Source organism: Lepus europaeus, chromosome 2 (assembly GCF_033115175.1).
Source record: "Lepus europaeus isolate LE1 chromosome 2, mLepTim1.pri, whole genome shotgun sequence".
Classification (NCBI taxonomy): Eukaryota; Metazoa; Chordata; class Mammalia; order Lagomorpha; family Leporidae; genus Lepus; species Lepus europaeus.
In genome coordinates, this window is record NC_084828.1 from 58,529,590 (window position 1) to 58,545,222 (window position 15,633).

Sequence of the window (15,633 nt, forward strand, 5' to 3'; positions counted from 1 at the left end):
AAATCTTTGTTTTCTAAATACCCTCTCACTTTGTCGTATACACATTTGTTTTCATATGAAGGGAAATTTATGTGAAGTTTTGAAATTATTTATTCCCTAGACAGAAATTAATCTTATGATCTTTTTAGGATTTTGACTTTGAGCAAATTGATTATCTTAACACCCATTACATTTCTTTTAACAAATGAATGTTCCTATTCTGTCAAAAAGTTAGGATACATTTTTCTCTAATGTTCTCTTATAGTAAAGTGTGTGCTATGTAATTTAGTAATTGTAGATCTACTAGTTTCCAATGCTGGATTTAATCTCATTGACAGAATAAAATATGGAATATTATTATCCTACCAATCATAATAATTGTTAATTCAATATCTTGAATGTAAAAAATGTTTAGCATCATTATATGCCATTAAATCAAATTACATTCTAGTTTTTATCTATATATATATATTTGGCTCATTTAGATCTGTAAAAATTTAGCTTTGTAATTTTTCTAATTTTTTTTAGGAATTTACAGTAAAATTTGAAAGGAGAATACAATTAACCTAACCTGGTTTCAATGAAAGCTAACATTAGATTTTGACTAATATGAAGGTGGACAAGTTCTTGCTGGAGTGCTTTACATTCTGTGACAAACAGGATGCTTACTGACATTACCAAATTAAATCCAAAATAATCAGTTGTAGTAAATTCTGTTTGTGAATACTAAAAATGCTGATTATATCTTAGATTTATGCCTAATGCTGAGTAAAAGAGAGATCCTGGTTGAGAATGAGAGGTTTAGACTTACTTAAACCTCCTTTGGAAGAAGGCTGGCATTGTGACAAGATGGGTCAAGCCGCTGTTTGCAGTGTCAGCATCGGACATTGGTTTGTTGTTTGCAGATATGGATGTTCCACTTCAGAACCATTTTCCTGCCCATGCATCTGAAGAGGCAGCTTTTAAACGCACGGCACTTGGACCCACATGGGATCTGATATCGAGTTTCTGGCTCTTGACTTCGATATGGCCCTGCCCTGGCTGTTGCTGCCATTTAGAGAGTAAACCAGCAAGAGTAACTTCTTTTCTGTGGTTCTGTCTTTTAAATTAGTTATTTAACTAAAAAGTTATTGAAATTTTCATTTCATACAAAAAAAATCACATTACAAAAGCAATAAATTCATTCTGGGTAATTCTGATCAAGAAAGTGAAGAAAGAGAGAGAGAGAGGCCAACAAAATGAAGAAGGGGTTAAGGTGTTCATAATATATCTGTGATTATGGTGAATAAACAATACTTGAAGGAAGTAGAACTGGTTGGACACTAGACAGTCTTAGCACAGCTATATATCTCCATGATTATCTTAAAACTGAAGCCCAGTGGATAATTGTAATATTTCAACTGTCATTTTCCCACTTCTGAGTTATAACACACAAATAACTACTCAACTTAAAAAAATTAACATTTTGAGTTTTTAAAATATTTATTCATTTGTTTAAAAGGCAGAGAGAGAGAGAATCTTCAATTGGCTGGTTCATGCCTCAAATGCTTGCAACAGTGAGTACTGGGCCATACTGAAACCAGGAGCCAAGAACTCCGTCATGGACTCCCAAATGGGTGACAAGAAATCAAGTACCTGCATCTGAGATGCATTAGCAGAGAGCTGGATTAAAACTGTGGTAACCTGAACTACAAGTCTATAGTCACAGGCACTTGTAGTTCAGGCCACTAAAGATTAGAGATAGGACTTGGGCACTCCCTTGACTTGCATCCTCTGGTCTGCTTTAACAAAAACAAGGAGGAAAAGAAAGATAGGCATCAGAAGCAATGGGTGGCAGGCCTATAAATGGCTGGCAGGCCAATTAATGGCTGATCTGTACAGTGATCTGCCCTCAAGGAGACCCAACAGGCCAGTCCACTGCAGTGGCTTTCAGTGTGGTAAGCCTGGGCTTCAGCAGAAGTCAACTTGTGAAGAGCCCTGGCAGCTCTGCCAAGAGTTGGATCACTGGAAATGGACCTGCCCTGGAGTCAAAGGATGCCCAGATCAGAGCCACAGATCTTATTGGCTCTAAGCTGAAAAGCCCTTCACTCAGCCCAACTTCCAAAGTGACCACTGCAACTGAGGGGACGGCCAAGCAGGGTCAGCAACATTGCAGGCAGAACTGTAAATTTCTTGTTAGAGATGCCACCTGCCTTTACCTGGCAGCTCTTCTCCCAGGCCAGCCAAGTAATGAAAGTCAACAGGGTGCCTTCCCCCAGGAGGTTCGCACCTCCCTTAGGATATACCCCATGTGAAGAGATAGATAGGTCTGGGCCTCTTAACTTACAAGGCCTAAAGCCCAACAGATTATTACCAGGCCCCTTATGTCAGGTTCTATTTGCCTCTCGATCAGAAAACTTAATTGTAGCTTAGACAGCACCTTTCTTAGCTCCTCTAATAATGACTCTGTCCTGTGTTCTAGACCCTGTCTAGCACACTTGGGCCTCATTCCTTTGTAATCATAACTTCTACTCTACCTCCAATGGCTCTACTCCCAACTTGTGTGTACTGATGGTCCTCTTCCCCACTTAATGCTGTATAATTGTTCAGACCTGGTAAATGCCACTCTTAGGATCATTGGTTACTATCCTCACTCTGTCTTTTATGACCTTGTCTAAATATGATCAGAGTCGGCGAACTTGGAAGGCTTCCATAGCCTTGGCAACTCATGACGACAGCCTAGGGTGGTTACTGGCACCATAAACTAGAGTGTCAATTTGTTGGGTCGACAACAGGAGTCACTGTGTACTTACTCCTCATGTGGGATCTCTGTCCTTAATGTGCTGTACACTGTTATTTAATGCTAACTAGTACTCCAACAGTATGTTTCACTTTGTGTTTCTATGTGGGTGAAAACTGTTGAAATCTTTACTTAATATATACTAAATTGATCTGTATATAAAGAAAATTGAAAATGACTGTTGATGTGAATGGAAGGGGAGAGGGAACAGGAGAGGGGAGTGTTGCGGGTGGGAAGGAAGTTATGGGAGGGGGAAGCCATTGTAATCCATAAGCTGTACACTGGAAATTTATATTCATTAAATAAAAGTTAAAAAAAAAAAAAAAACGGGGGTAACCGCGATTTGAGCCAGTACTCTAATAAGGGACGTGGGCATCTTTGCTACAATTGTTGCCCTGATTTTTCTTTACCTTTAACAAAAATGTTGCCATATCTATTAAATTTTCTTTATTTCCTGTATTCACTTCTTTTAAACATTTTATATATAAGTATATATCTGCATGTGTACACTATATTATTTTGAAAGCAAGGATACATATAATATAAAATAATGTGGGACCAGAGCAGTAGTATAGTGGGGAAAGCTTCCGCCTGCAGTGCTGGCATCCCTAAATGGTACCAGTTCGAATTCTGGCTTCTTGACATCTGGTCAGGCTTCCTGCTAATGCATCTGAGAAAGTAGCAAAAGAGAGCCCAGGACCTCCAGCCTCTGCACCCATGTGGGAGATTCAGAAGAAGCTCCTGTCTGGCCTTGGATCAGACCAGCTCCAGCCATTGTGGTCATTTTGGGAGTGAACAACAGAAGGAAGATATCTCTCTTTCTGTCTCTGCATCTCTTGTAAATCTGCCTTTAAAATTAACAAATAAATAAATCTTTAAAAATAATAACAGTGTGGAATTTATCACAACATTCACAAAATGAGTAAATAAGGGTACAATGTTATTTATGGGGGATAATTAAGTGAAGACAACATTGATAAATACCTATGTTCCAAATAATGTAGCACCCATGAATCTTAAAATCTATGAGAGAACATATGTGGTGTTTGCATTTCATTGCCTGGCATATTGGACTTAGCATGATTTCCATCTTTTTTTTTCAAATGTCAGAATTTCATTTGTTTATGGCTGAATAATATTTTATTGGGTCTATACATTTCACATTTTCTTTATCTGTTCATCCATTCACAAACATCCAGTTTGGAATATATCTTTGATAACATGAATTGGGCTGCAATAAACATGGAATGCAGCTATTTCTTTCATTAACTGGCTTCATTTCCCTTGAACATATTCCCAGAAGTAAAATATTTGGATAATTTGAAAGATCCATTTAAAAATATATTTGTGCTGTTTTTCCATAATGACTATACTAACTTGCATTCACATGAGCAGTGTATGAGAGTATTCTTTTTCCTATGACCATGTCAGGATTTGTCATTTTTTGACATTTTTGACAGTTGATAACAGTCATCCTAAGATGATACCTCTTTATGCTTTTCATTCACACACTCCTAATGGCTGATAATATTGAGCACTGTTAATTGTGCTTCTTGGCCATTTTTCTTTTTTTAACAATATTTAAGATGTACAAGTTTCATATATTTCCTATATAAAGACTTAAGAACATAGTGATACATCCTGCCCTACTCTCCCTCCTGCCCATGCTCCAACACTTCTTCATTCTCCCTCTCCTATTTCCACTCTTAATTTTTAGAAATATCTATTTTCAGTGTACTTTGAACTCATAAAGTTAACCCTGCACTAAGTAAAAAGTTCCACAAATAGTATGAAGAAAAAAAACACTGTTCCTTGGCCAGCGCCATGGCTCAATAAGCTAATCCTCTGCCTGCGGCACCAGCACCCTGGGTTCTAGTCCTATCAGGGCGCCAGATTCTGTCCCGGTTGCTCCTCTTCCAGTCCAGCTCTCTGCTGTGGCCCCGGAGTGCAGTGGAGGATAGTCTAAGTCCTTGGGCCCTGCACCTGCATGGGAGACCAGGAGAAGCACCTGGCTCCTGGCTTCAGATCAGCTCGGTGCACCGGCCGCAGTGCGCTGGCTGCAGCTGCCATTGGAGGGTGAACCAATGGTAAAGGAAGACCTTTCTCTGTGTGTCTCTCTCTCTCACTGTCCACTCTGCCTGTCAAAGAAAAAAAAAAGTGAAGACAAGAGCTGTAAACAGTCATCAAATCTCAAACTGTCCACTTTACTCCAAAACATTACATTTGAGGCACTCCTTTGGTTACCATAGATCAGGGAGAACATGATATCTGTCTTTTGGGGACTGGCTTATTTCATCAAATAAGCAATAACCCACTACTTGTCAATGAGACAGTGCTGTCCATGGTTCTGAGACCATATCTGACTTCGTATTATTGTGTACACATTTGTGTTACTCATGCATATGACACTACATGTATATTACTTTAATAGAAACATTTAAGAATAGGTAAGTCGGAAGCAGAGATGTAGGAAATTAATATTGTATTGGAAAGTGGGTCACCACTTGTCACAACAGGATAACACATTTAGCTATTGAATTCAGTGCAGTGAAGTAACATTAAACTTAGAACTGTTTGACTCTTTCCAAAATGATATTCTGTAAGCAATAGCTGAGATTTAATTAATGACAATAGTGAAGAAATAAAAGAAAGAAGTTATCATGACACCAAACAAGATTTTGAGAAAAGAGTGTATTGTCATAATTTTCATGCAAACAGCATTTTAGGTAAACTGAACAGCACATTTTAGATGAATAAACACTGTTTCAGGACCTTTTTTCTTTGAATAAAGCTTCAAAGTGTAGAATTTATTACTTCATTTAAACAGTTGCCTAAGTGTTTTAATTATAAAGAATTTTCCTCAAGGGGACTCTTTTTTAAACCATTTTCTTTGATTTTGATTGTATATTTTTCAGTCCATTTAAACACAGTTTTGAAAATATTTTATTAGTGTAAAAATGTAATTATTAGATTTTTGTCCATCTAGCTATAAAAATGCCTCATGTAGAAGGTCAGGACACTCCTGAAAGTTCCTACATTATGCATTCAAATATAATTCATGTTCAGAGAAACCAGATGTTGACCCATCTAGAGGCAAAGCCTTCTACAGCACACAGATCTCATATCTGATGTGACATCTGTATTCTCTTGGCAATATTGTAAGAATTGTGCAACTGCTGATCCCTTCAAACTTCACCTTAGATTATATAAATGTACTACATAGCTAAAATATTTTCTCTCCATATTAAAATTGGTATGATTTCCATTCAAAGGCTTGAGCAAGATTATTAAAGTGATAAAAGAAAAGAAAATGATTAATTGTATTATAATGTTTACAACTAAAATGAAGGATTCAAAATGAATGAAATGATACTGAGACTCAATTTTCTTAAATAGTGTTTTATCTATATCTTCTAGAAATAAATCATAAAATGTGTATTAATAAACTAATAATTACCAGATGTATGCGAGGACAATGAAATCCAAGGTATCTATCATCACTTAACTTTTGGAAGAAACTTGGATTTATGAATTAAATATGAACTTTGAGAGCTTTAGTTTTTGTATTCTGTCAAAAGTCTATGTTGTATTAGAGAGTTCACAGAGAATTATTTAGAATGTTAAAAAGCTATCACAAAAATAACTGCTTTTGTAAGTAAATATAAACATGTGAAGAAAGTTACTTAATATTTCCAAAAATACATAGTAAAACAATAGAAAACTTAGTAAATCTGTTGATAGATCTCAGAATTCATGTTACTGAATACAGTGAAAGAAATAGATTCATTTCCCAGAGAGATAGAATTAGGAGACACAATGTTGAGAGTTGGTGTTAAGTGATCCAGACTAGGGTAGATTGATGCTAAACATACTGAATTTGTTATTGTTCAATGAAAAATGAGGGTCAATTTGCATTCAATAAAAAGTGTTTGATAATCTGGAAAAGTGTGATTTTGTTCAGAGCTGGAAACAGGATAACTCTCACCTTTTCTGTGGAGACATTGTGTATAATTTCAAAGAGAGATCATGTTTTACAAAAATTCATTTAAAAAAAAACTATTAGCACAGAAATAAAATCTGAGAAGAGTCTGTATCGATATCATTACAACTCTTAAAGGTTTTATTTGCCTGTGTGTTTACCAATAATTCATTGATATAAAATTGAGTTGATATAAATAAGAATATAAAAAAAAAGACAGTAATAGCAGTTTCATGATAATTACATGCAGTCACTGTGATACGCTATTTTTTTTTTTTTTTTGGACAGGCAGAGTGCACAGTAGAGGGAGACAGAGAGAAAGGTCTTCCTTTTTGCCATTGGTTCACCCTCCAATGGCCGCCGTGGTAGGCGTGCTGCGGCCAGCGCACCGCACTGTTCCGATGGCAGGAGCCAGGTGCTTCTCCTGGTCTCCCATGGGGTGCAGGACCCAAGCACTTGGGCCATCCTCCACTGCACTCCCTGGCCACAGCAGAGAGCTGGCCTGGAAGAGGGGCAACCGGAACAGGATCGGTGCCCAGACCGGGACTAGAACCCGGTGTGCCGGCGCCGCAAGGCAGAGGATTAGCCTGTTAAGCCACGGCGCCAGCCTTGTGATACACTATTTACATGAATTATTGAATTTAACTCCCAAATACTGCCTTGTGTTGTAAAATACTCTGAGGCATGCGCTTTTGTTGTAGAAATCTGTAGTTCTAATTTTTTGAATTGTGTCCAATGATGAAGAAGCATGAGGAGCAAGGACAATGGAGGGTGAGCTGGAAAGGATGTTCATTAAGTTAAAAGAGAAAGCAAGGGAGAATTCAAATTGGTAGAATAGGGAGGTAACTAACTGCTCTAGGCTAGGGAAAGATAGTTTGAAAAAAAAAGTTGAGAGTACGGTCTCAAGGAAGGGTTCAGGAGAAAATTATAGTGGAAAATCCATGGAAGGAAAAGGGATACTGTGTGGATGTGCAACAAGAGTGTGGACACAACAGAGTATCTCAGGAGCTGAGAGCCTCAGCACAAGATTTATGCAGGTTTCTGAGCAATCTCAAACTATGCAACAGATAAAGGGTTGATAACCAGAATCTACAAAGAAATCAAGAAACTCCAAAACAACAAAACAAACAACCCACTTAAGAGATGGGCCAAAGACCTCAACAGACATTTTTCAAAAGAGGAAATCCAAATGGCCAACAGACACATGAAAAAAGTGTTCAAGATCACTAGCAATCAGGGAAATGCAAATCAAAACCACAATGAGGTTTCATCTCACCCCAGTGAGAATGGCTCACATGCAGAAATCTACCAACAACAGATGTTGGAGAGGATGTGGGGAAAAAGGGACACTAACCCACTGTTGGTGGGAATGCAAACTGGTTAAGCCACTATGGAAGTCAGTCTGGAGTTTCCTCAGAAACCTGAATATAAACCTGCCATACAACCCAGCCATCCCACTCCTTGGAATTTACCCAAAGGAAATTAATTTGGCAAACAAAAAAGCTGTCTGCACATTAATGTTTGTTTTATATTTTTGACAAACCAATCGTTAAGAATGTCACACTACTGAGGCCAGAGTGTTGTTTAGGACGTCTGCCATTCTATGAGTCTGCTGTGTATCCCACTTCCCATGTTGGATCTTTCTCTCCCTTTTTGATTCTATCATTTAGTATTAGCAGACACTTGTCTTGTTTGTGTGATCCCTTTGATTCTTAGACCTATCAGAGCCATCAATTGTGAACTGAAATTGATCACTTGGACTATTTAGATGGCATTAGTACATGCCACCTTGATGGGATTGTTTTGGAATCCCCTGGCACATTTCTAACTCCATCATTTCAGAATCAGCCCTTAAGGCATTCGGATCTGGCTGAAGAGCCCATGAGAGTATTGTAGGCATGGAAAGCCAAGATACCATGGAAAAGAAAAAAAAAAAAAAAGACCTAAATGAAAGATCTCTGTGAGTGAAATCCCAGTGGAAAGAACGGGGCCATCAAAGAAGGAGGTACCTTTCTCTGAAGGGAGGAGAGAACTTCCACTTTGACTATGACCCTATCGGAATAAGATCAAAGTCAGCGAACTCTAAAGGCTTCCATAGCCTTGGCAACTCATGACTAGAGCCTAGGGAGATTACTGGTGCCTTAAACAAGTGTGTCAAATTGTTAATTCAGCAACAAATGTCACTGTGTACTTACATCTCATGTGGGATCTGTCCTTAATGTGTTATCTAATGTGCAGTGATGCTATAACTAGTACTGAAACAGTATTTTTACACTTTGTGTTTCTGTGTGGGTACAAACTGATGAGATCTTTACTAATTATATACTGAATCTATCTTCTGTATATAAAGATAATTGGAAATGAAAAAAAAAACCTGGTGTTAAATTGGAAATGGCATAGAAAATTAATTAATTTTAAAAAAATTATGTAGGATCTCTGTCTTTAATGTGCTGTACACTGTTATTTAATGCTATAACTAGTACTCCAACAGTATTTTTTTTCACTTTGTGTTGCTATGTGGGGGCAAACTGTTGAAATCGTTACCTTATATATACTAAACTGATCTTCTGTATATAAAGAGAATTGAAAATGAATCATGATGTGATTGGAAGGGGAGAGGGAGCGGGAAAGGGGAGGGTTATGGGTGGGAGGGAAGTTTTGGGAGGGGGAAGCCATTGTAACCCATGAGCTATACTTTGGAAATTTATATTCATTAAATAAAAGTTAAATTAAAAAAAAAGTCACACTACTAAAGTTGTAACAATTTGTGGTAATTTTTAAAAGATTTTTTATTTATTTATTTGAGAGATGGAGTTACAGATAGTGAAAGGGATAAACAAAGAGAAAGGTCTTCTGTCCACTAGTTCACTCCCCAAATGGCCACAATGGCTGTAGATGTGCTGATCTGAAGCCAGGAGTCCGGAGCTTCTTACAGTCTCCCACATGGGTGAGGGGCCCGAGGACTTGGGCCATCTTCTACTGCTTTCCCACGCCATAGCAGAGAGCTGGATTGGAAGAGGAGCAGCTGGGACTTGAACCGGAGCCCATATGGGATGTCAGTCATGCAGGTGGGGGATCAACCTACTGTGCCACAGTGCCGGCCCCCAATTTGTGATAACTTTAAAATTTGCTATATATGTATAAAATAATCATTTTATATTCAATTATTGTTTATAGCAATACCTATATTTCTGGTAAACTAGTCTTTATGTTTTTTCCTTGCTAAACTTCTCATTTGGTGAAGAATTGAGCCTTCTTACAGTAATTCAATTTTAAAATATTTTATCTCAAAAACAAAACTATACAAAAAGATAGCCAGAGAAAAAGAGTGGGAAGGAGGAAGGGAACATCATTATGTTCTTAGAATTGCATCTTCAAATCACATTGAATCTTAAAATCTGATTAAAAATGGAAAAATAAAAAATCATATTTAAATATTAAATTTCCTTTTTTAAAGCATTATTTATTTTTATTGAAAGTCAGAGTTACACAGAGAGAGGAGAGGCAGAGTAAGAGAGACAGAGGTCTTATATTTGCTGCTCATTCCCCAATTGGCTGCAGCAACCAGAGCTGTGCCAATCCAAAGCCAGGAGCCAGGAGCTTCTTCCGGGTCTCCCATGAGGGTGCAGAGGCCCTAGGACTTGGGCCATCTTCTACTGCTTCCCCAGGTCTTAGCAGAGAGCTGGATTGCAAGAGGAAAAGCCGGGACTCAAACTGGCACCCATATAAGATGCAAGCACTGCAAGTGGAGGCTTTACCTGCTATGTCATAGTGCTGGCCCCTAAAAATTAATTTTTTCATTTTTAAAAGTATAGACTTTCTACACAAAAATTATAGTTTAGGGATGAGTTTATTCATTACATTAGTGCTATTTTCTTTTTTTTAACTTTTATTTAATGAATATAAATTTCCAAAGTACAGCTTATGGATTACAATGGCTTCCCCCCTCCCATAACTTCCCTCCCACCTGCAACCCTCCCCTCTCCCGCTCCCTCTCCCCTTCTATTCATATCAAGATTACTTTTCAATTCTATTTATATACAGAAGATCAGTTTAGTATATATTAAGTAAAGATTTCAACAGTTTGCCCCCACATAGCAACACAAAGTGAAAAAAAATACCGTTGGAGTACTAGTTATAGCATTAAATAACAGTGTACAGCACATTAAAGACAGAGATCCTACATGATATTTTTTAAAAATTAATTAATTTTCTATGCCATTTCCAATTTAACACCAGTTTTTTTTTTCATTTCCAATTATCTTTATATAAAGAAGATCGATTCTGTATATACTTAGTAAATCTTTCATCAGTTTGCATGTACACAGAAACACAAAGTGTAAAAATACTGTTTCACTACTAGTTATTGCATCACTTCACATTAGATAACACATTAAGGACAGATCCCACATGAGATGTAAGTACACAGTGACATCTGTTGCTGAATTAACAATTTGACACACTTGTTTATGGCGTCAGTAATCTCCCTAGGCTCTAGTCATGAGTTGCCAAGGCTATGGAAGCCTTTAGAGTTCGCTGACTTTGATCTTATTCCAATAGGGTCATAGTCAAATTGGAAGTTCTCTCCTGCCTTCAGAGAAAGGTACCTCCTTCTTTGATGGCCCCGTTCTTTCCACTGGGATCTCACTCTCAGAGATCTTTCATTTAGGTCTGCTTTTTTTTTTTTCCCCATGGTGTCTTGGCTTTCCATGCCTACAATACTCTCATGGGCTCTTCAGCCAGATCTGAATGCCTTAAGGACTGATTCTGAGGCCAGAGTGTTGTTTAGGACATCTGCCATTCTATGAGTCTGCTGTGTCTCCTGCTTCCCATGTTGGATCGTTCTCTCCCTTTTTGATTCTATCAGTTAGTATTAGCAGACACTAGTTGTGTTTGTGTGATCCCTTTGACTCTTATACCTATCAGAGCCATCAATTGTGAGCTGAAATTGATCACTTGGACTAGTGAGATGGCATTGGTACATGCCACCTTGATGGGATTGTATTGGAATCCCCTGGCACATTTCTAACTCCACCATTTGGGGCAATTCTGATTGAGCATGTCCGAAATTGTACATCTCTTCCCTCTCTTATTCCCACTCTTATATTTAACAGGGATCACTTTTCAGTTAAAATTCAAACACCCAAGAATAATTGTGTGTTAATTACAGAGTTCAACCACTAGTACTAGAACAACAACAACAACAACAAAAATACTAAAAAGGATAAAGTATTACATTGTACATCAAGAGTCAGGACAAGAGCTGATCAGGTCATTGTTTCTTATAGTGTCCATTTCATTTCAACAGGTTTCCCCTTTCGTGCTCAGTTAGTTGTCACCATCAGGGAAAACAAATGATGCTGACATTCATATGGAGACACAGACGACCTCAAATAGCTATTTTCTATTCTGAAGTTCTACCTTTCCATTTTCAAATTGTCTTTTCAATAGTTCATATCAATACTTCAGGATTTAAATGCCCTCTGTCTATTTACATATCTACTTCTTAAGTCAATATTGTAGTTTAATGCACCAAATTTTGCCTTTTAATGTACTATAATTATATTGTTATTATTGTATTTGTGGACTTTTAAGGATAAAAGTAGCTAATTTTCTAATGTTATGAAATGAAATGTCGCAAGCATATTTTTTTTCTTTTTTTAAACTTTTATTTAATAAATATAAATTTTGAAAGTACCACTTTTGGATTATAGTGGATTTTCCCCCAATAACTTCCCTCCCACCTGCAACCATCCCATCTCCCAATCCCTCTGCCATCCCATTCTTCATAAAGATTCAATATCAATAATCTTTATATCAGAAGAATTATTGTATACAGAAGAATTATCTTCATATAAAGAAGATAAACTTAGAATATACTAAATATAAGATTTCTACAGCTTGCACTTACACAGAAACACAAAGTATAAAGTACTGTCTGAGTACTGGTTTTATCATTAATTCACATAGTACAACACATTAAGAACAGAAATCCTACACGAGGAGTAAGTGCACAGTGACTCCTGTTGTTGATTTAACAATTGACACTCTTATTAATGATGTCAGTAATCACCTGAGGCTCTTTTCATGAGCTGCCAAGGCTATGGAAGCCTCTTGACTTCAACTCTGATCTTATTTAGGCAAGACCATAGTCAAGTGGAAGTTCTCTCCTCCCTTCAGAGAAAGGTACCTCCTTCTTTGATGGACCTTTCTTTCCACTGGGATCTCACTCTCAGAGATCCATCATTTAGGTCCTCTTTTTTTGCCAGATTGTCTTGGCTTGCCATGCTTGAGAAACTCTCATGGGTCCTTCAGCCAGATTTGATTGCCTTAAGGGCTGATTCTGAGGCCTGAGTGTTGCTTAGGACACATGCCATTCTATGAGTATGTGGTGTATTCTGCTTCCCATGTTGGATTGTTCTCACCTTTTTAATTCTGTCATTTATTATTAGCATAAACTAGTCTTGTTTATGTGATCCTGTTAACACTTAATCCTATATTTAAAATTATGAACTGAAACTGATCACTTTGACTAGTAAGATGGCATTGGTATATGCCACTAATGAGATTGACTTGGAATCCCTTTGCACGTTTATAGCTCTATGATTAGGGGTACGTCCAAATGAGCATTTGCCAAACTGTATATCTCCTCCCTCTCTTATTCCCACTCATGTTTAACAGAGATCACTTTTCAGTTAAATTTAAACACCTAAGAATAATTGTGTGTTAATCAAAGAGTTCAACCAATGTTATTAAGTAGAACTAAAATAAAATTTAAAGGAATAAAATAGTAAGTTGTTCCTTGACATTCAGAACAAGTGCTGATCAAGGCAATGTTTCTTATAGTGTCCATTTCACTTCAACAGGTTACCTTTTAGGTGCTCACTTAGTTATCACAGATCAGGGAGAACATATGATATTTGTCCCTTTGGGACTGGACAATTTCAATCAGCATGATGTTTCCCAGATTCCTCCATTTTGTTTTGAATGACTGGATTTCATTATTTTTACTGTTGTATAGTATTCTATAGAGTACATATCCTATAATTACTTTATCTAATCTTCTGTTGATGTGCATTTAGGTTGATTCCATGTGTTAGCTATTTTGAATTGAGCTGCAATAAACATTGAGGTGCAGACAGGCCTTTAATTTGCCAATTTAATTTCCATTGGGTAAATTCCAAGGAGTGGGATGGCTGGGTCATGTGGTAGGGCTATATTCAGGTTTCTGAGGAATCTCCAGACTGCCTTCCATAGTGGCTTTACCAGTTTGCATTCCCACCAACAGTGGGTTAGTGTCCCTTTTTCCCCACATTCTTGCCAGCATCTTTGTTTTTCTGTATGGTTGACCTGTCCATTGCAGAAATTGGAGTACTGAAGTTTCCCAATACTATTGTATTGAAATCTAAGTCTCCCTTTAAGTTCCTTAACATATCATTTATATAGCCCAGTGCCCTGTAATTAGGTACACATACATTTATAATGATAACATGATCCTGTTGAATTGATCCCTTAATGATTATATAGTGCCCCTCTTTGTCTCTCTTAACAGTTTTTGTGGTGAAGGTTATTTGTCTGATATTAAGATGCCTATGCCAGCTTTTTTTTTTTTTTGGTTTCTGTTGACATGGAATATCTTTTTCCAACCTTTCACATTCAGTCTTCATGCAATTCTGTTGGAAAGACTTGTTTCTTGTAAGCAGCAAAAAGATGGGTTTTGTTTTTTAATCCACTCAGCCAGTCTGTGTCTTTTAACTGGACAGTTGAGGCCATTTATATTCAATGTGACTATTGATAAGAAATGACTTTGCCCTGCCATTTTTCCAAAGATATTTCTAATATATGTTTTGAACTTCCTGAGATCTTTTACTGAAAGATTTTATTCCTTTACCTTCTTTCATATTAAGGCCGTATTTCTTTGTGTAGCACATCTTTAAGCATCTTTTGCAGGCAGGGCTCTATGAGTGGTGGCAAATTCTTTCAATTTCTGTTTGCTATGAAAAGTATTTAATTCACCCACATTCACAAATGAGAGTTTTGCAGGATATAATATTCTGGGATGTCAGTTTTTTTTTTTTTTTCTAGTTAGTACTTGGCTATATCTCACCATTCCCTCCTAGCCTGTAAGTTTTCTGATGAGAAGTCTGCTGTGAGTCTAATTGGAGAACCTCTGAGAGTAATCTGGCATTTCTCTCTTGCACATTTTAGAATCTTTTCTTTATTTTCACTTAGGTTAGTCTAATTACAATGTGTCATGGTGAGGATCTTTTGTGGTCATGTTTATTGGGAGTTCTGTGTGCTTCCTGTGCTTGGATGTCTCTTTCTCTACACCCAGGAAGTTTCCTGCTAGTATCTAACTAAAAAGGCCTTCTAATCCTTTCTCTCCATTCCATCAGGAACTCCTGGAATCCGAATGTTGTGTTTTTTAATATTATCCTCTAGATTCCCACAATATTTTTTAGATTTCTAATTTCCTCTTCTTTTCTTTGGTTTGACTATATACTTTCCTGTGCTCTGTCTTCTAAGTCCAATATTCTCTCTTCTGCCTCACTGATTCTGTTTTTAAGGCTCTCAACTGTTTTTTATTTGTTCTACTGAATTCTTAATTTCATTTTTATTTCTCTTCAAAATCTCAATTTCATATTCTATTAAATTCCTCATTTCATTTTGATTCATCCTTAAGATTTCATTTTCATGAGAGAGATTTTCTTTCATGTTCTGTATGGATTCAGTAGTTCATGCATTTGTTTTGAATTACTTCTAAATATCCTTATCATAAATTTTTTTAGTTCCATTTTTGCATTTCTTTTATCTCGTCTTCATAATCTTGTATTGAAGTGTCATGTTCTTTTGGAAGCATCATGTTGTCTTTGTTGTTCTTGTTTCCTCTGTTCTT